Source organism: Nipponia nippon, unplaced genomic scaffold, assembly GCF_047370975.1.
Source record: "Nipponia nippon isolate SJK-2023a ecotype South Korea unplaced genomic scaffold, ASM4737097v1 scaffold_2, whole genome shotgun sequence".
NCBI classification, from domain to species: Eukaryota; Metazoa; Chordata; class Aves; order Pelecaniformes; family Threskiornithidae; genus Nipponia; species Nipponia nippon.
The window spans coordinates 75,162,501-75,182,249 of NW_028262336.1; positions in this window are offsets into that span (position 1 = coordinate 75,162,501).

Here is a 19,749-nt window from a genome sequence, read left to right on the forward strand (position 1 = left end):
CGATCGATGGCAATTTTCTAATTTCTCCTTCCCCGCTCTTGCTCCTTTCCCTTTTTGGATGTGCTGCCTGCTGACTTCAAGAATTTGAGCCGCAGCTTCCCCGGGTTGTCAGTCATGCCTCCCGCTCGCAAAGAAGCGCCGGGGCCGGGGCCGGGAGGGCTGGCTGCTCCGCTCCCCGCAGCTCCTTCATCCCTCTAGGATACCCGTTTCCATTCCCGATACTGGGAAATTTAGGAGAAGTGAAGGTACTAATTGTAAACACCTCGTTGCTTTTTTGAATGCATTTATTATCATATTAGCAAGGGAGTATGAAACATACGGTATATTACTCATCCTATGCCTCCAGGCAGAGAATTCTCCTATTGAAATCAACCAGTATAACCAGATTTCTTATGGGAAATTACAGAGGACATCTTAAAACTCTTCTCACGGAAATATATTGCTGGAATGTCAATTCCAATCCAGCATTTCCCTTTTCTCCACCACCCCCCCAAAAAAAAAAAAAAAGTAATTAGCCATTTAAAGCTGAAGCCTTGAGCTGCTGAAGGCCGCCAGCCGGCCCCCCCCCAGCCTCCCAGCAGCCCCGGGAAGGGCACCGGGGGGCAGAGGCGCAGGGCAGCCCCTCTCCAGCGCCCTCCTCCCGCCGGGCAACGGCCGGGCCCTGGATGCGGCCGCGGCCGCCCGCCGGCGGCGGGGGAGCCCCGTCGGGCAGCGAGGCCGGGCCGAGGCCGGCGGGGCCGGGGGCGGCCTCCCCGCCGACAGCGGGGGTTCCCACCTGCTCGCAGGAGCCTTGGGCGCCCGCGACAACGAGATAACAGGGGCAAAACGGGGCAAAATGGCAGCAGCCTGCTAAACACCGTCAAACAGCTCGGGGAGGGTAAAACAACACCCGCACCCGCGCACCCCTGTCGATGGTATCCGCGCGGAGCAGCAGGGGGAAGAGGGGGGAAAAAAGCCTATTAACGCAGGAAAAGGATCCCTGGAAGAGAAGAATATGTGCTGGGATTGTTCAACTTTTAATAAGTTTTAGGACTAATTCCAAAACCAGCAATGATTCCTGATCAAATTATTCCCCTGGAAATGCTTCTACACGTTCTTTTTATTAAGATTTCTTCGGCTGCCAGAAATGAAATATGAGACGTACCAGATAGAAAGTAAAGGAAGGCCAGAGCAAATTCTTATAAGCCTTCTTTTTTTCTTTTTTCTTTTTTTTTTTTTTTTTTTTTTTTTGGAGGGGAAGGAGGCGGGAGCGGAGGATGGAGCCAGGGAAATGACAAGTTATCTAACCCAGCTCTCATTCAGGTTCCTCACAATATTCATCCTCCTGGCCTTAACAGCGAGACGGCTTTCTAGCACATCCCAGGCTTCGACTCGAGGAATTCGACTCGCCCTCTTTTGCTCAGGGGCTGAAGCCGGGCTGGGTGCACTTGTTGGGAGCTGTTTTCTCATCGGCGGAGTCAGAGAGCAAATTAGTCACCGCTCCTTTGTTTAGATGCTGTTGTGTTTAGATTTCTCCCGTGCGGCGCCGGAGCAGGGCTCCCCTGGGCTCCACGGGACGAGCCACCTTCACTTCCCTAGTTGTAGGGTGGTTTTGACACGCGTGGGCAGTAATTGCTGATCCCGAGTGCGGGAGAGCTTTTCGGCAGAGGCTGCTCATTTATTTCGGACTGAAGAAGAGCTTACCTCCCCGGGAAAAAAGGGTGTCTATTAACTGTTTATTAATGCGTCTTAATAACCCAAATTATCTCTGTAGCATAGAGCTCGGGAGTAAGAACCATTAAATCTGTTCATGTTTTAAGAGGGATCAGCCTGAACAGAAATCAATTAGCACCGCAGACAAAACCAAGCCCTTCTTAAGACAAGTGACACCGCATTTTCAACATACTTCGGGAGTTAATCGGTAGCGCCGGTCCTGTTGCTCCCCGTGTCCAGACCTTTCAGCGTGGCGCGGCGCAGGCACCCCCGGGCTGGCTCGCGTTCGGCACCGTCCCCGTCGCCGGGAAGGGGGTACCGCTCCTCGGCCCCCCGTTTCACACCTGCTGGCGAAACCCCACGCCACAGGTTGGGGCGGGCGGCGGAGTTGGGCAGGGGTACCCACCCCTCCGCATCCCACCCGTGCCCCGGCTGGGCGTCCGGGGGGGGGGGGGGGAGGCGGGCCCACCGCGGCTGCCGGCTACCCGCCCCGCCGGGGCTGGGCAGGGGTTCGGGGACCGGCCGGTCGCTCCTCGCCGCCCTTCCCGGCACCGTTTGCTCGGGAGCAGGTGAAACAGCCCCGCGGCACGGCAGGGCCGGGCGCATCCCTTCCCCGGGCAGCCCGGCGGGGCGGCTGCGGGCCGCTCTCCCGCCCGGACGGGGCCGGCAGCCGGCCCCCCCCCCCGCCTTCTCCGGCTGTGGCAGAGCGGCTGCCCGGGCCGCGGCAGCTGGAGGGCGTCCCCCGGCCCTGCTGCTCGCCCTCGCACCACCCTCCCGGCCTCCCGCAGCGGCCGCAGGTCGCCCCGCCGGCCGTGCATCCCCCCCGACGGGCCCCGATGCTGTGCCAGCGCCCCGGCGCGTTCCCCTGTCCCCTCCGTGTTCCCCCCGTCTCTCCCCGGCGCCTCCGTGCCAGCCCCGGCCCCGCCAAGGGGACCCCGGGGACAGACCGTGCGGACCCGGGAACTGAAGAGGGCGTCGGGGGAAGCCGAGGACAGAGCTCCGTGGGTCTTTGCCTCGCTGTGGGGGCCGTTGGGTGTCTCGGGGGTGCACTCAGCACCGCGGGGTCCCGCCGTCCCGGCGCCGCGCCGTGCCGGGGTGCTGAGCTCCCCCCGCCCCGCCCCGGGGGTGCCGCGCTGGACCCAACGAACCCCCTCTCCTTCGGGGACTGCAGCCAGGATGGGTTTGATTTATTTTCTTAGGAAAAAAAAAACAAAAAACAACCTGGAAGGCAGGACACACACCTGTGGGCTCGCTCCCCCTCGGGACCTGTTGACGATTTTCATAGCTAAAGTCAACGTAGCAGCCTAAAACCGGGGGAGCGGGTCGGGTCAGGAAAACCCCGCTATGGCAGCCTGGCCGCGGCTCCTCGGACCTGCTGGGGCTCCCCGCAGGCCTGCCACCCCCCCACCCCCCCCCAGCCTCTCGGCTGCCTACAGGCACCCGAGACCCCAGATCAGGCAACCCCGAGGCTTACCCCATAGCCCGTGTGCTCCCTGCCTTTGCTCCTGCCTGGCAGAGTACCTCCCGCCCAGGAGCCGGGTCTCTTTTAGGGTGCCTCTTTTAGGGAAGGATTTCCACCTCCCGCTCCCGGTCTGAGCGACCTGGCCATGGGGCAGCCGAGGTGAGGGCTCTGCTCTCGCCGGGGCACTCTGCGGGCTGGAGGGTGAGATCCCGAGAGACTGGGGATGGAAGAGCCTGGAGGGGTTGGAGGGGTGTCCTGGGATTCCGCTCCGTGGGTGCTTTACTTAAATATCTCGTATTAGATACTTACGGGGTAAAAGGCAGCCGTTGTTCAGCATGCAGAGCTCCGGTCGAAGTCTCAGATCTGGGTGACACAAGCGATTTGAGGCTCCGATGCTCAGCTTCAAAAAGATGCCTAGCTACGCCCTAGGGACAGCTACAGGAGAGGGAGGTGAGACACCTCGTTTCCTTGGGAGCCTCCTTTGCAAATCCCGGTGTGGGCATCCCGCGCGGTCTGGGCGAGCGCACGGCCACCCCCGTGGGACCCCATCGCCAGCTTCGGCCCCTGACTTTCCTGTACGGCTGAGCCAATTTCTTGAACGTGTGTTCTCGGGTGTCGCTGGGCAGTGACATTTCATTAAAACCTGCTGTAATTGCCCAGGTCCGGCTGGTGGTTGGGCTACGGTCATTTTTTGACCAGCCTTTCTTGACCTTGTTACTGTCATTACTGAGGAATAAAGGTATGTTTGAAATTTGTTTTTATGGCCTGAGTATTCTGCATACAGGATAAATAATACTTGCTCTTGCATCTCATCAGCTAAATTTAACAATTAGCCAGCCAGCATTCAAACAGTCCAGGAACCAGTATGGCTGGCCAATATTTACCAAAACATTTTGTATAAACAACGTCCATTCACACATATCTGCCCAAATCAAATGATGTTGTCACATCCAGATTATTTTATTAAAAATCAGCAATATTAATATTGATATTTTACCGTATTTTGAATATAATCTCAGCAATTTAAATAGAAAAAGTCCCAAAAGTAAAAGTAATCAGAAAGCAACTGCATCAGGTTTATATTGGTCACAGATAAAAGACACTGGGGAAAATCCAGACCACACTAAAGAGAATGACATCTCTACCAAGGATTTTACTAGGACCAGGCTTTTACCCAACTTTTTTTTTTTTCCTTGATGCTTTGCAATAAATTAATTAGTTTCTGGGCTCCAAACTCTTCAGAGAGTCATAAATCCTGATGAAAACATGCTCCCTCTTGAAGTTGCACCTGGATCACTTACAGGAACATTTTTTTAAATTCATGTAAAAGTTCCTTTCTGCTTAATAAAGTGAAAAGTTGAAGAGGATAGCGGATTACATGAAAATTTAGCCTTTCATTTACATCTCATAAGTATTCTTGAGAAAGCTCTTTTTCTGACATGAGCTAATGACAAACCTAGCTCCTGGATGACGGACTAGGACACATTATTTAAAGATTACTAATCAAAACAATTGCTGAAGATATATTTACAGGGTTTTTTTCTGATTTATTTGCTCTGAAATCCTCAATAGCGATTTTTATTACATCAAATAAGATGCACTCAAGGCAAGCTGCCTCTAAACGAGCAGAACATTTTACCTCTAGTTTGTAGCGAAGAAAAAGATCTCTCACTTTTGAAGGATTCGGGTATAAGATTGTGAGGTTTTGGGGAAAGGGTACTCTTTATGAGGCACTGGTTTTGTAGGTATTGCTTCCACACGACTGGTTAAGTTTTTGTCAATCTCCACAACCCACGCTTACAAGAAAACACTAATTCTCTCTTGTGCTACCTTTCTATAAATTGAAAGGAGGGGAGTTAAGTCACCTACTAAAGTATCTATTTATAATCAGCTGTGGAGAAGTAATGATAACCTCAGAGCAAGTCCGCCTTAGCCAGGTATTATAATGCTTCTGACAAATACGCCTGTCACCTGGGAGCACACCACAAAGCTCCGACAGAGCTGAACATCTAGCAGCAAACTAATACTAGCTGCAGCTGAAAGATGAGCCAATATCCCACCTCGCTAAACACCTCCCGTTGATGGCAGAAGATATTCCAACCAGCCTCCTCCCTTGGACATGCCACCCGTGCTTGCTCGCTCAAGGTTTTCCACCCAGCTCTTGCGAGTTCTGGCCCATGGTTTGTTCTCATCCTCTGCGAACTCTCAGCTGCCTCTGGCACCTGCAGCCACGCTCTTCAGCGTGCATTTCTTTTGGGCTTTTTTTTGAGGCCGTGTTTTCCAGATCTATTTCTTCTAGCTCAGGGTTGTGACAACTCCCTCATGCTGCTCACACTGTCTTTTGGCTAAGTCCCAAAGAGTTTCCTCTTTCACCCTCTCTTTCCCTTACCTCTCCCCTCCCTGGTGACTGTAGAGAAGAAGATGGCTTCGTCTATCGCCTTCGCTGTGCCAGCACAGAATACCCCTCTTCGCTCAGGTTCTGTCTTTATAGTGGTTTTCAAAATGTCCTATCTTTGTGTTTTTTAACACACCAGCATTAATTCCACACAGCTCAGAGTGAGCTCCTAGTTTCTCAGGCTTCAAGTATTTTCTTCCACTCTCCTCCCTTGCTTAATATTCCTATCAACATCTCTAAGCCTTGACGTTCCCTTACAGTCCTTCAAACCGAACCCCGGTCAAGTCTTACATAATTTAGATTAATGTAAATTCCTTTGACAAATATCGTTTGTCCATCTTCCCCCTACCCTTTTATAACAGTGCATGGGTCTCCTTCACCCACGTGACCACCTCCTGCTGCGCTTTCCTCCTCTGCGCTCCTTTTTTCCACACAGCTTCCAACAGGTTCAACACAACGGTTGTGCTAGCATCGACAACTGTGTGTCTTACCCCGTCTTATTCCTTAACTACAGTGTTCCTGTATGTGCTTCTGCCTTTCTTGTGCTTTTGATACCATCTTCATGGTCCATTGATTCAGCTTCCCTCTCAAGCATCTCCAGCTTTGCCCAGTTCTGTGTGTAAGGAGCTCCCTATGAGGTTAGTTGTATAGTGTACTCCTCCTAATCTCTCCTTAAAGTTGACTTCTCCAATTGCACCAGCAAAACACTCAACAAAATCAAGGCAGTTGGCGGGCTGGATGGCTGCTTATTCTGACATGAGTGATGATTTGACCCTTTCCTCATCCTCCTTGCATGTTGGATTATCTCTTGTCTTGTATCACACGCCAGGCTTGTTCACTCTCCAGTCCCAGGAATGTCTCTCAGGCTGCATGCACAGCAGAGCTGGCTGAACAGCACAGTTTTCATTTGTCAAGAGTTGAAATAAACATACACTCACACACGCACACAGTTTATTTTATATATATTTCTATATACCTTTCATTTCAGTAAAAAATGTTTTTCCACAGCCTGGACATTTTTAGAGAAATAAATTCCTGTTAGAACTCCAAAATATAATGTTTCCAAATAAAATACATACTTTGCATCTTGCAGTTGATGAGGTAACCACTGTTCTTTCATGGATCTTCTTCAAGGCACTGTCAGCAGGCATCTGTGGAAGCTCCCAGAACATGTGGCTGTAAGACCTTTCCAGCACCCAAACTGGCCCAGGACTGTGGGCCCCAAGGCATCACCCTAGAGCTTGGGCTCTGAATCCCAGCCCTGCAGCAGGCAATGGGGAAGCTCATGAAGACCATTTATAGGGAGCCTGGGTTGAGGTCAGTGTTTTCAGGGCTGAATTCCAGGGAAGGTCCACCAGAGATATCTTCCAGGATTTCACGCTGGGGACCAGTCTTCTCCAGGACACCACATAAGCTCTGTGGGGCAAACACTCATCTTCTGTATGAAGATACAGGATGAAACATGCTTGTAGCATGTTTGGACAAGTGGACCACAAATGAGGTTCTGAGATGCAGTGTTGGCCACAGACCATGAAAGGCCCATTCCCATTTCCAAGGGTAACAGGTAACAGCTGCTTCCCACCTTAAGCTAAGATTATTTGGAGTGGTTTCAAGGAATTCTGACCATGGACCTAAGTGCCAGCTCAAGTCCAAGGTTATTTTGCATCCGACTGTTTGGATATAAAGGCTGGGATCAAGCACGGCCTTTAGGCAAACTCAGGAAAGCAGTGAGACAGAAAGCTGAGGATGCGCGAGATTCTTCTGATGGACCAATACACAAGAGAAATAGATCCAGCTCTGACCTGAATGGGAGGCCACGTAGTCACACAGCTGTGATCCTGTCACATAGTTTGGGAATATGATGTACAGTGTTGACGGATGCTGGAGGGGAAGGGGAGATAAAGCTCCCTTCGGCCCTTTAAGAAATCCCCACTCACATAAGCAAATATTCCATCACTTTGACATTGTCATTTTACTTGCTCTCCCTGGTTTATCACAACTTACACCTTGGTGGTTCTGCAGGATATATCCACTTTCTACCTGTAGATTTTTAACAAATCCAGACGAAGGCTCTCTCAACAGTAAAGGTCACAGCAGTGAGCTCTCATCCTCACGCTGCTACTCAAAGGAGCAACATTCCCATGGAAGACAGGGACCTTCGAGGAGACACACACGCACCACATATGAAAATGGGTCTTACATATGTTAATAGTTACATATGTAAATGATTTTCATTAATATGTTGGTGCAAATAGCAATATCCAACTAGGATATTAATCTCATGGATATTTCTAGGGTATGTTTGAATATAATACAAAACAAAATACAAGAGTGCAACCATTACTTAAATATCGTATCTGAAGATTGAGTGAATTGTGTTGCTTCTACTTTGTATTCTTTACTCCTATCCACTTATTTGTCATTGCTTCTATCCCCCTTATTTGCACTGCTATTATTTCTAGCAATCACAGTCATCACCGACATGAAGGAGCGGGAAAGGGGTAAGCAGGTGAAATGCAGAGTGCTCCTCTCGGGACCTCATAGAGGTGACGGTGCCCATGTGCTGTAGCTCCCCGAGCAGTTCCAGGCTAAGCAAGCCTACATTTGCATGGAGCTGTGGATTATGGCTGGGTACAGGCCTAATTTTTGGAATTACGTTCAAGATCTGTCTGAAACTTTTCCTTGGGTTGGGACGCTCATCATTTCCATGTCTGATTCATAGGAGTCTGTTGGAGTCTTTGCCTCTGGAATCACTAGACTGGGTTTTCCTCCTATACCCCGCCGCCCATTTCCATAACAAAAGGCTGCGAGACCATCTTCCCTCAGCCAGATTCGCCTGAATTTGGCCGAAGAGATAAGGAGTTTTCAGGAAAGCACCACCAGAGAGCCCTACAGAAGCACACTGCCTGGTAGTGCAACCGTTTCTCCCTTAGGAAACCAGCCTGAAAATCATCGTGTGTGTCCACGGGCTGAAAAATCTGCCAGGGACGGACGAAGAAACACTCAGCAGCGATCTGGTTGAGCCTGAACATTTTTTGTAATGGATTGTTTTAAAGCTGGATCATTTTGACAGAACTGGGCTGGGGATGAGCCGTTCACCAGTTACAGCAGGAAAACGCGTGGGGCTGTTGCCCCAGTGGGACGGCTGGCAGCGTCTGGGCAGGATGGGGGCCAGGCCCCGCAGCCCGCGCTACCAGGCTGTGCCTGCTCGCACCCCGGACCCGGGTGGCCACATGGTTTTGCAGAAACGCCACCGGGGCCGTGCTGGCTTCCTTGGGCAGCCGGTTCTGCGTGGAAGAGCGTGGGCAGGGGCAGCCCCGCGGCTCGGGGACTCGGCCCCAGGGGTGGGGGGCTCGGTCCCACTGCTCAGGGCTCAGTCCCGTGGCTCAGGGGTTCGCGGGGAGGCTGCCGGGGCCGAGCGCCAGCCGGGGCCGGGAGCCCGGCGGGGCAGGGGCCCGGCCAGGAGCCGCCCCGACGGCCGCTGCCCGCCTGCCGCGGGTGCCGCCCGGCTCTGCCCCCGGCCCTGCGTGTCCGTGGCAGGCAGGGAGGCGAGGGCAGGGGCTCTCAGAGAGAGACCCGGGCAGCCTGGCTCTGGGGTTATGCTTCAGCCTTGCGACGGCCCCGCGGTGGGGCAAAATACCGAAAGGTGCATTTCGGGGCGGCTGGCGGCGCGGTTTGAAAAGACGTCCGGCGTGGGCGGACACGTGTGTCTGGGACCAGGTTGCCCTCTCTTTCCCCCCCCCCGAAGAAGCAGGGCAGACCCGGCAAAGGGCTCGCCGACGGAGCCCCCCCCGCTCCCCCTCCCGGCCGTGGGCCGAGGAGGGGCCGGGGCTGCGGCCGCCACCGGCCCTGCCAGGGAGCCACCTCCACGGGCGGAGGGGTTCGCAGCGTAATGAAGAGCCTTATCGTCCCTGGTATCTTTACAACTGCTTAGATGGCTTTTTAATTGTGGCTTAATGCGTTTAATTATGACAACTCTTGCCCATTTTCGAGTATGATGTATTAATATTACAGATCATTAACATTGCTAAATGACTGTAATGACACAGAGTCCTCAGTGTCCCAGTTAGACGGAAAAAAGAGCCGCTCTTCTCATTTGGCTCTTTTGTTATTTGCCTTATAGGAAATTCATGCACGATTCTTGAGTCTTTAAAGCATGTAGGAGAGGCGGCTGCTGCTGCTGCTGCACCCTCCTTATTAAATTATTGATAGAGAAAATCCCCCATGTAAAACTTCCCGAGCCCGAGACGGCACAGGAGCTAATATTGTTTTTCTAATATCCACTTCATCAATGTAAAAGTTAGAAAGCCTCGGCTCTCGAGCGGGTCCCCCCCTCCCCTCGTTCATAATTAGAGCAGACCGTATTTAACATCTGCAAAATAGTCATGCTTATAAGGAATGAGAAATGCGAGATGTTCCATTCTGTTTGCAATGGTTAGACCGTTTTAATCTCTTAACTTCAATATATGTCCTCTAGCAGGCTATACTTCTTGGATTTCATTTTTAGATCCTTAAGGCTGCATATATCTGTCAAACAAGACATAATGAATTTAAAGTGCTAATGCCTAGAAGACCAGAAAAAACATTGAAATATATCCTCGGTTGATTAAATTACCACCTCTAGCTACTTTACCTCCTTATGTCCAAACAGATTTCCCTCTTTACTTACCAAGTACCGGATCTGGGAGATGTGGAAGATGTAATTTCATGGTTAAAAAAAAAAAGAAAAAAAGAAAAACAAACACAAACCCCAAGCCGTGCACGGGTCTTTAGACAAGTACATTTTTTCCGGCCCCCCCCCCCCCCCCCCTTTAAACATCTTTTCAGATATGTGCGTGTACGATGGGACCTGCCACCGGCTGGAGGTGTTTTTCAATGACACCCAACCTCCAGGGTAACCCCCGGGTGGGAGCCGGTGGCTTTGCTGCGCTCTTCTCGGCACCCAACCACCGGGGAAACCGGGGACGGGGGGGGGGGACGGGGACACGGGACGAGCTGAAGGGGCGTCCGACGGCGGCGGGAGCCGGGGAAGGGGGGCTGGGGGGGGTGTGGGTGTGTGCCGGCCCCGGGGGTGCCCCGCGTCTGGCGGGGACCGGGCAGCCCCGGGGAGAGCGGGGAAGGGAGGGAAGGCGAGCGGATTTGTCGCGCTTTGAAATGAAACGTTATAATCCCTCCAACAATCCTGTTGACTGTGAGCTCTAGCTCCGGGAGTACGACACGGCGCGAAAAAAAAAAAAAAAAAAAAAAAAAAAGAAAAAGATACATTGTTGGATAAACAGCTCCTTATAGGTAAAAACTGAATGGGCCAAATAGATGAATAAGGCGACACAATGGGAGGGGGGTGGTGGTGGTGAAAGGAAACGAGTCGGTGGCGGTGGAAGAAAAAGGTAAAAGTGAGCAGAGGAGAGAAAAGGAGAGAAAAGAAAAAAATGTAAATGAGTGAGACAAAAAAGCAAAGAGAAAAAGAAAAGAGAACAAGAGGGGGAAAGAAGTAATATTTTCCTTGATAAAAATGCACAAAAGGGAAGATGAACTTTGTTCTTTTTCTCTTTCTACTCTCCTCTCTCTTTCTGCTTTTCGCCTCGCAGCACGCCAGCCTAAGCTGAGAGCTGTAATGTCATTAAATTGCAAATGCTTTTTCATTTCCGACACACACTGTTTACTTATCTGGCAAAAACATATGTTGGAAGGAATCCGTTAAATTCTGCCCATTGCCTTGGGTAAAAGTGCAATGGAAACGGACCCACTGAGCTTCTTCTTTCTTCTTCTTTTAGCACTTCCCTTATCTACAAGACTGCTTCGCAGAAAACTGGCTAGTTCAATGAAAAATGAAGATACAGCAGGAGATTAGAGAAGAACACTGAGCAAAAAATTCCTGGAGAGAGGGTCACTCCATTGCAAATGATTTCACTCCTCTAGATCTGCATAAATTACTATTTTTAAGGCATCTCCAAAGTCTGTATATTTTTCTCACTCTGTCAAACATTTAATTTCACGCCCCGTGTTCTGAATATGCTAAAATGCATATCTCTGATGCACCTTTAAGCCAGAAAAACGAATGCAAAATTGAAGATAAAATGATGTGATTTGCACTACAAGCCTATTACTTGAGGTATTTACATATAGTTTACCTCTGCAGTTCTGAGAATGATTTATTAAAAAAAAAAAATCTGGATTAAGCTCATATAAATATGTATAAATCTTTGTTTAGAAAATAGATTTTGCAGCTGTTGTGTCAAAAAGTTCTTTAAGATTCTGTGAAGAATTTTCCTTTTAGCCTGCTTTAAAAGAGAGGGGGAAAGGACGGTGTTTGACATCCTGCTTCGGCAGGAAGGAAAACACACACACACGCGCGCGTTTACACGTCCAGGATTTTTCTAAAGGCTTGGTTGTGGCGTGGTTTTTGTTTTGTTGTTTTTTTTTTTTGTTTTTTTTTTTTTTTATTTCACACTTTTCTTCCTAAACTTCTCCGGCTCCCTTTCCTCTCCCTCGCCTCCTCCGCCGGGACTCGGTGTCGGCCGCGCTCTGGGTTTTCCCGAGCGTGTGAACCAGCGGGTCAGGTGCATTAAAACCGCCGTAGGCTGGGTGGGGAGCGGGGAAGGAAATCCCACCAAAACCCCGAAGCAAAGGCAAAGGAGCCCCCAGCGGCTGCTCGCCCAGCCCGGCTCCGCCCGCGTCCCGCCGCCGGCGGGGCTCAGCCCGCTCCGGCCCGGCGAGCGGAGCCGCGGCAGCGCGGGGCGTCGCCCCTCGGCCGGGGGCTCGTCCCCCGCGGCCGGAGGAGCCGCGCCGCGGCGCCGGCCTCTTCGGAGCCTCTGCTTTTCGGCCGGCTAAGCGATGCGGGGGAACGTGCCCACCTCCCCGCCCGCCGCTATCGGCAGGTGGGCGGGAAGGGCGGGAGGGAGCGCCGCGGCAGCGGGACGCGGGCTCTGCCGAGGGGCTGGGCTCACCTCCCCGCCTGCCCTGCCCTGCCCTGCCGCTCCGGGAGCGACCGCTTCGGCAGGCGGGGAGCGGGCAGAGAGGCTGCGGCTGAGGCGGTTTGGGAGCGCGGCCCCCGGCCTGGCGGCCGTTGGGGCCGGGACGCCGCGCAGCCGTTTTCCCGGGGCGGCCCAAGGGCCCCCCCTGGCGGCGCCGTCCCGCCGCGCCCCGGGCGGCCTCCCCGCCGAGGGGGAAGCGGAGCAGCCTCGGCCCCCGAGGTGTCTCGGCGAGGTGCCCCCCTCCTCCTCCTCCTCCTCCTCCTCCTCCTCCTCCTCCTCCTCCTCCTCTTCTCCCTCCCTGAGCCGCCTTCCCCACCGGGGAGACTTCCACCCGCTGGAAGGGGCGCGCTGCCACCGCGGCAAGGGCCGGGCCTGCGGCGCCCAGCGCCAAGCGGGGGCACGGCCCCCCCTCTCTCCTCACGGAGAAGAAACCTGCGGCTGTCACCCCGAAGGCTGAGGAGAGGCGTGGGTCCTCACGAGCCCTACTGCGTGGAATTAACCTGAATAAACTTCTAAACCGCCTCTCAAGGCACTGCTGGCGTTTCCTTTCTCCAGCACACGTACCAGCCACGGCTGGGGGGTGAGGTGTGCCAGCAGCGAGGGCGCCTGCCTGGGATAACCACATACTCGATAGGGAAGAAGAGACTTTTCAGATAACTTCAAGGTTAATTTAAGACTTAGCCGCAAAATCTGGGCTTTGAATAATACATGAATCGCAACGATTCCACTGGGATATGGTGCCCGGCAAGTGATTTCCCCCCGCCCCGGTCCTATCATCCTATTTTCATCTCCAGAACAGAAGCCCCAGGTTTGCTCCTTCCTCCAGCAAAGAAACGTGTTGTCGCACGACGTGACAAAGTCGGTTACAACGGTGCGATCCGCACACACACACCGCGGCACCCTTTTGGTCTCTGGTAACAGACCTCAGCGATAAGAAATCGAAACTCACAGTCTACACACTACAAACTCAGCGGTAGGAAACTCGCCTTTTTTTTTTTTTTTTTTTCTTTGAAGGCGGTCAGCTCTTCTGGTAAGCGCGCGGCAGCTACCCCCTTGCAGAAATACGCCGATGGCAGCTGTCAGCTCCTCTCTCGTCCTGGATAGAGGCTTCGTGCTTTGCCCGTTTGTCAGTCCCGGGGTGACTCGGGCCATCGACAGAGCGTCAGCACAGCTTGCTGCCTTGGAGGGATGGAGACCAGCGTTTGAGCTGGTCCCTTGTCCCCACAAAGGCAGGAAGGAAGGAAAGATCAAACGTATTCAATTCTTCTTGAGGAGAAGCAGCAATGATCCTCATGCGCCAATGACATCAGCGACAACGGCATGGCAGTGGAGACTCCTGAAGGCCATCCCTTCCCATTTAAACAGGAGAAAAGTGAAGGCATGAGGGAAATTAAGACGGTCTTTAGAAGAGCTTTATTTGGGACAGCAAAGGTTCATCTCACTGACTTCTCAGAAACAGGTCTGCCAACTATCAGGTATGTAGTAACGAAAACCAGTTACTTGTAAGAGGCAGCAGGATGAAACCAAGATGTACAGAGGGCAACCAAGAATCATGTTAACTCTTAAAATAGTGGGATAGAAGTAGGGTCTCCCTGCTGTGACAGCAGAACGCTTGCCCCTCCGCAACAAGCGTTGTGTGAGGGACATCTAGGCGGTGACCCCTCTTCGCAGGAGCAGTTTGCTGAAGCTCCACAGGCTCGATAGTCAGGTGAAATACTGTAATCCATCACCTCCATTCCACCCCACTGTTTCAAAAGGCATTTATTCATTTCTAACAACTCACTGGCGTATTCCGCTCTTCATGCGTCAGGACTTTGGGTCCGTACCATCATTACTACACCAAAATTAGTCTTCTGGGAGTCTTAATCCCCACTAAAACCAACTGAAAGAGCTACAGTTTGTCAGGGCAGGGATGGCAGTAAGTAAGGTTTCTGTCATTCGAAGTTGCTGTTCTTTCGATCGAATTCACCACTGCACAAGCTGGCTTTGCGCTGGAGGAAGAGACGCGGATCGTGGCGCGTTGCACTGCAGGGACAGCTGCGCACATGCATGTGGAGAAGCTTTCAAGAACCAAAGTGGCTCTATAGAAAAGCACGGGCGAGTGACCAGATCACGGTACCGAATGTACGTTTGCAAAACTGTTGCATTTGTCAGAGACCTGAAAGCCACAAAGACAGCCCCAGGCACTCCAAGGGAAACTTCATCAGTGACGGAGGGACAGATGCTCCTTCTCCTCCTACTGCTTCGCTAATGAAAATGTATCGATGGAAATAACAGATGACCCCGATGATTCTCAGTTTAAGGCATAGTCCTATCGCATCCCTCGCCACGTGGAGGATCAATGCTAACTTACTCGAGGGAGTTTGTCACCACTTGCTTGCTCTTCCAGGAGTCCGCAGAGTCTTCCTCCCCTTGGCATGAAGGCTAGAGATGAGCAGCTACCAGGGAAGCACTGGAGGCATGACTGCGTGGGAATCAAGGATAACGAGGAAGGCACAGAGAAGATCAAACATCCATAGCTCTAGATGATGAAATATTTTACAAGTATCTGCTCACCTTTATATCTTGCACAATATAGATTCCATATAAATTGTATCCCTTCCCCAAATTCCTCCTAACTTCTTGGCCTGGCACCAGCTCCAAGCAATTTTAGTTCCTTTCTGTGAAAAAGGAGCAATGCAGCCCCATCACTGTGAACTTCCCGTGATTTACGCACCAACCTCGTTACCCTGCATTGCTTCGATACAGCATTATCTGAATGTGTACATCAAAGTCCCTGACCTGGCTGGGTCCCGTGTAGCTAGTGTAGCCTATCGCAGGAATACGTGTTTGAGCTCTGGGTAGCGTTGCCATACGCAGCGTAGGGAACCTTCCATATGGTTTCTGAAAAGTGGTTACAGCACACGTGCACCAGGCACTTTTCAAAGTAAAACAGATCTGTTCATTTTTATTTTCAAAATACCAAAGCAGTAAAATCATGTAATTGAGTAATCACTTGCCAAATTTCCTTTTTTAATCTAATCTATTTTGAGTTACATCAGAGCCAAAATGCAAATTAAACTGGTAAGGTTCCAAGATTTTTTTTTTTCCCTTTTAGAAAACACAATTTAAGGTACTCGTAAGTAAGGAAATTTTAAAAACCATTTGTTTTGTATGCTGTAAACTTTGGAAAACAAGTTTCAGCCTGAAGTAAATTTTCATAGGTAATAGGTTAAATAGAAGTCTTATGTAAATTTTGATCTCTTCTTAACAACTCCAATGTTCAGTTTATAAAATTTGATTTGAAAATAATGCCCTTGTTTTAAAAGAGGCTGAAAGGGTCAGAAACTAGGCAAAAAAAGCGTCCGCTCTAACAAGGCACACGTACAGCCTCTCAGTTCTAACTACTGCATCAAAAAAGAAGAGATTCCTGAGACTGCTCGTTTGCAGTCTCCGTGAATCAGTTTTTTGGGGGGGTTGTTGCTGCAGCAGCATTAAAAGCCAAACTCACTCGCCAGCCCGGGCAAACTCGTCAGCACCTGACCAGGAGGCGAGACAGATCCTCGCCATCCTACCGCAGCCTCACCAGCTCACACGTCTCAGCAGATTAACAAGCCGATAGATAAAAGCGGCCTTCCAGGGCACCCGCTGCTGGAAACCTTTGCTCTTTGGGTTGCAGTTGTTCAGACCGAAGTCTCTCCCTACCCACAGGCAGACCTTGTGGAAGGCCGTGTGACCTCCTGCGCTGCCTTCCACCACCGCCCTGCCATCTGCTGAAAAAACTGGCACCCACTCAGGCCATGGCTGTTTTCATGGCGTTTTGTCTTTTCTCCCCTCAAAACTCCTTCCGCAAACTGGGGGCTGCTCGTGACGCCTCCCGGCCCCTTTTGTGAGGCCGCAAAGGCACAACTGACCCTGTTCATTTTAAAATACTTTAAAGCAGCCAAACAGTTTTTTCTTCTGTTGGGAAAAAAAAGAAAACCTGACACTACTGTTTGAAAGAGGGCTGTTAAGGGAAGGGACAGGCCAATCCTTAGCATGCAGAACGCAGCAGAAGACACACAGGAGAGAGAGAGGAGTTACAAGGCTGATAGTTTGCACAAGACTGACCGACTCTGCAGCTGCCCTTCTGAAGGGGACCTTGCCCTCTTCAATGTGCCTTTCCTACCCCGTCCTCCGCAGTGCCACTGGTACTCATCAAATCCTGACGACCTGGTTTGGTGAGCTAAAACCACTGAGAACTAATTTGTTTTTTCTTCTGCTGCTGCTAAAGGCTGAGTTTTCTACCCGTTTAACTCCTCAACTCCATCTCACGTAAACTGCTAGGTGACAGCCAGTGCCAGTTCAAGGGAGGCAAGAGCAGCGTGCAGCCAGGGAAACATGGACACTCTTTTTTTGGCAGCTAACAGTTAGCCCAAATTAGCTGCGATGTCAAACCACACCCTCAGGTCTCTGATGGCTAGGGAGACTAAAGACATGGTAGAGAGGGCAAAGGAGAGACAGGAAAAGCGTGAAATCAAAACAGACCGAGGATAAAGAGAATACGCATACTAGATGCAAAGCAGGGGCTGGACTGTGAGTGTTGATCGTGGGAACAGATGGAGAGATAGAGAGAGAAGTGACACCCATTACACTCAAAATCGTATGTGTGAGAGAGGGGGAGAGAGGAGGGGAGAGGCACGGCGCGGTGGGAGAGATGGAATTCGCAAGACAGGGAAAAGATTTGCAGAAAATAATGGTTTAAGAAAAACCGGAATCAGAACTTACTGTTCACTGGAAAAATCACAGTCTGGCTGTACCAGTGTGGTTAGAAAAGAGCCGTCCTTTGAAAAACAGCTTAATACTTTCTCTTTTAATGTTTTACATTTGCAAGGATCACCTGCCCTTTGTACGTTGCATAGTCGCACAAAGAGAGGTAAGAGGTACAGCGTAACATCAGCTTTGGCCAGCCCAATAAACGTTTATTGTATCAGCTAGAGGCATAACATTGCACAGAATAAACCAGAGCCAAATCAAATAAAATATTCTTCCCGTTCTGTGGAGGATCAAGATGCAAACAAAAAGACTTTGATACTTCCATGGCCCTCCTTTGGCACAGGAACCAGCAAGGAATATTCACTAGATCTGACTATAAATGTGGGAGGTCTTAGTATAGTAGTATGTATTAGAAACTTGATATTTTTCCAATCAAGCCTTTCCACTCTTATTTACATATATTGAATTGTAAATATCCATTTTCCTACCTGAAGCACTTTAAATAAATGTACAATAAACACATTCTACACAGAAGGGGAGCAAATAGCTTCGGGGACTTGTGTGCCAGCCTCCCTGCCGCTGGTCAGGAGCAACGCAAGGACGATCCCTCCTCACAGCTTGTGGGGGGTCTTGTAGACCGAGTTGGTGATCTCACCCTCGTTTCTCCTGAACCAGGATCCTCCCCCCCAGCCAATAAGTCATAATTGATGCAAACTGCCATCTGTGCCAGTGCAAAAGGCGACGGCTGGCAAAGAGATGCTTTCTCATACACAGAAGTGGATTTCTTCAGAGCACAAGCAACTCCCGTTTGCAGTCGTGTCAATGTACACTTACCTTTCCAAGCACCAAAACGCGCAGCCAACAGAATCAGTATACCCCGTAACCGCAACTTTAATTAAAAGAGAACCGCCTAATGCACAGAAACTCTCAAGTGAGATGTCGCCATTTGACCGCAACTGAACAGCGCTGTTTGCCATGGTCGGCAGCGGCCGCGCTGCCTGCGGGGTGAACAGGCTCCAGCCCCTCGCAGCGGTGAGGGGGCCGGCAGCCGCCGCGGCTCTCCCCCAGAGCTCCCCGGGTACAGGGCAGCTTTCGGCAGGCACAAACCCACGCCACTTACACACCGCGGCCACGGGCGTACCAAAGGAGTGCTTTTGCCCACTGCTGTCACCTAATACCTAGCTGACGTAGGGGGCATCGTGAGTTCCTCAGATGCATGCAAGAGCCTCAGTTCGTGGCAGACAACTTTTTTTTTTTTTTTTGTGATGGAAAGCACGTTTTAGAAAAAGCGAAAGAAAAAGTTTTCCAGTCAGGGTGCACTGATCGAAGACAACTGAAAGAAGGCTGGGAGCTATTCTTTCAAGACGAGGTTATGAAACCAAACTGATAAAAGTGGGCAACTGTGTGAGTAAGCATGAAAAAAGCAAGGTCTTATCAGCTGGTCTCACAGAAGATGCAAGTTAGGATGAAGAGATAGGCTTTCACATACCAAACCACGCTTCGGGCATGATCCAGAGGCAGTAAGCTTCAAGCTAGAGTACAGGTAAGTATGCAGCTTTGTGAATTAGTCACACCTGAAGACTCCCCCCAAAGATATCCTGTACCGAATTAACTGACATCTTGAATATTATTGCAGTCATACTGACCTACTGCTACAGTATGCGTTAATGATTTCACAACATAAAATTGGTGAGCGTTGGTTATGAGAGAATGCTAGTAGACCTGGGCAGAAATGCATGTCCTTTGTACTGCTTACCATGAGAAAGTGACACTTAATTGCTCCAGTTACATCAATAGCAAAATTAAAATTTTATTTTCAAATCGTTGGATTCGATGCCAAACTAAGAGAGGATAATGTTACCTGTTGACTTATGGGGCACTCTGGAAAAGATTAAGAGACAACATCTTATGCTTCATATTTACACTCAGATTACCTATGAATTCATTTTATGAATTGTTGTAGGGTGTATTTACAAGGTGAAATTAAGATACCATTTACCTTAATACCAACAGATTGAAGTCGGAGGAACTACAGGAAGAAAATACTTCTGGAGAATAAAACAAACAAGAGCGCCTCTTCTGAAAGTCACATACTTTTTTCTGCATAGATTAAAACTTTTACCATGACTGATCATAAACTGTAAAGCAGTTCTTGTGTCTATCAGAAAATTCTGTTTTATGCGTGAGTTTCATGTCTTATACATGCGGACAGATAGAACTCTTCTACTGCATTATTGGAGACTTATCAAAAACAGGATGCTTTTTTCTTGAGAAGATGAAAAGTACAGAGATAAGCAGTGAAATAAAGACTGAAGTTTTAACCAATAATATTTTTGTGTGGTTATCAGAGGAATGTAATAATTAATCTTTTAATCATTCTGAAGATTGTGTGAAATCATAATATCTCATCTTTTCCAGCCTCAACCTGCCATTCTTGATCTGAATTACAAACAATAAGAAAGGAGATGATTTAATGAGCAACTTTGTCATGT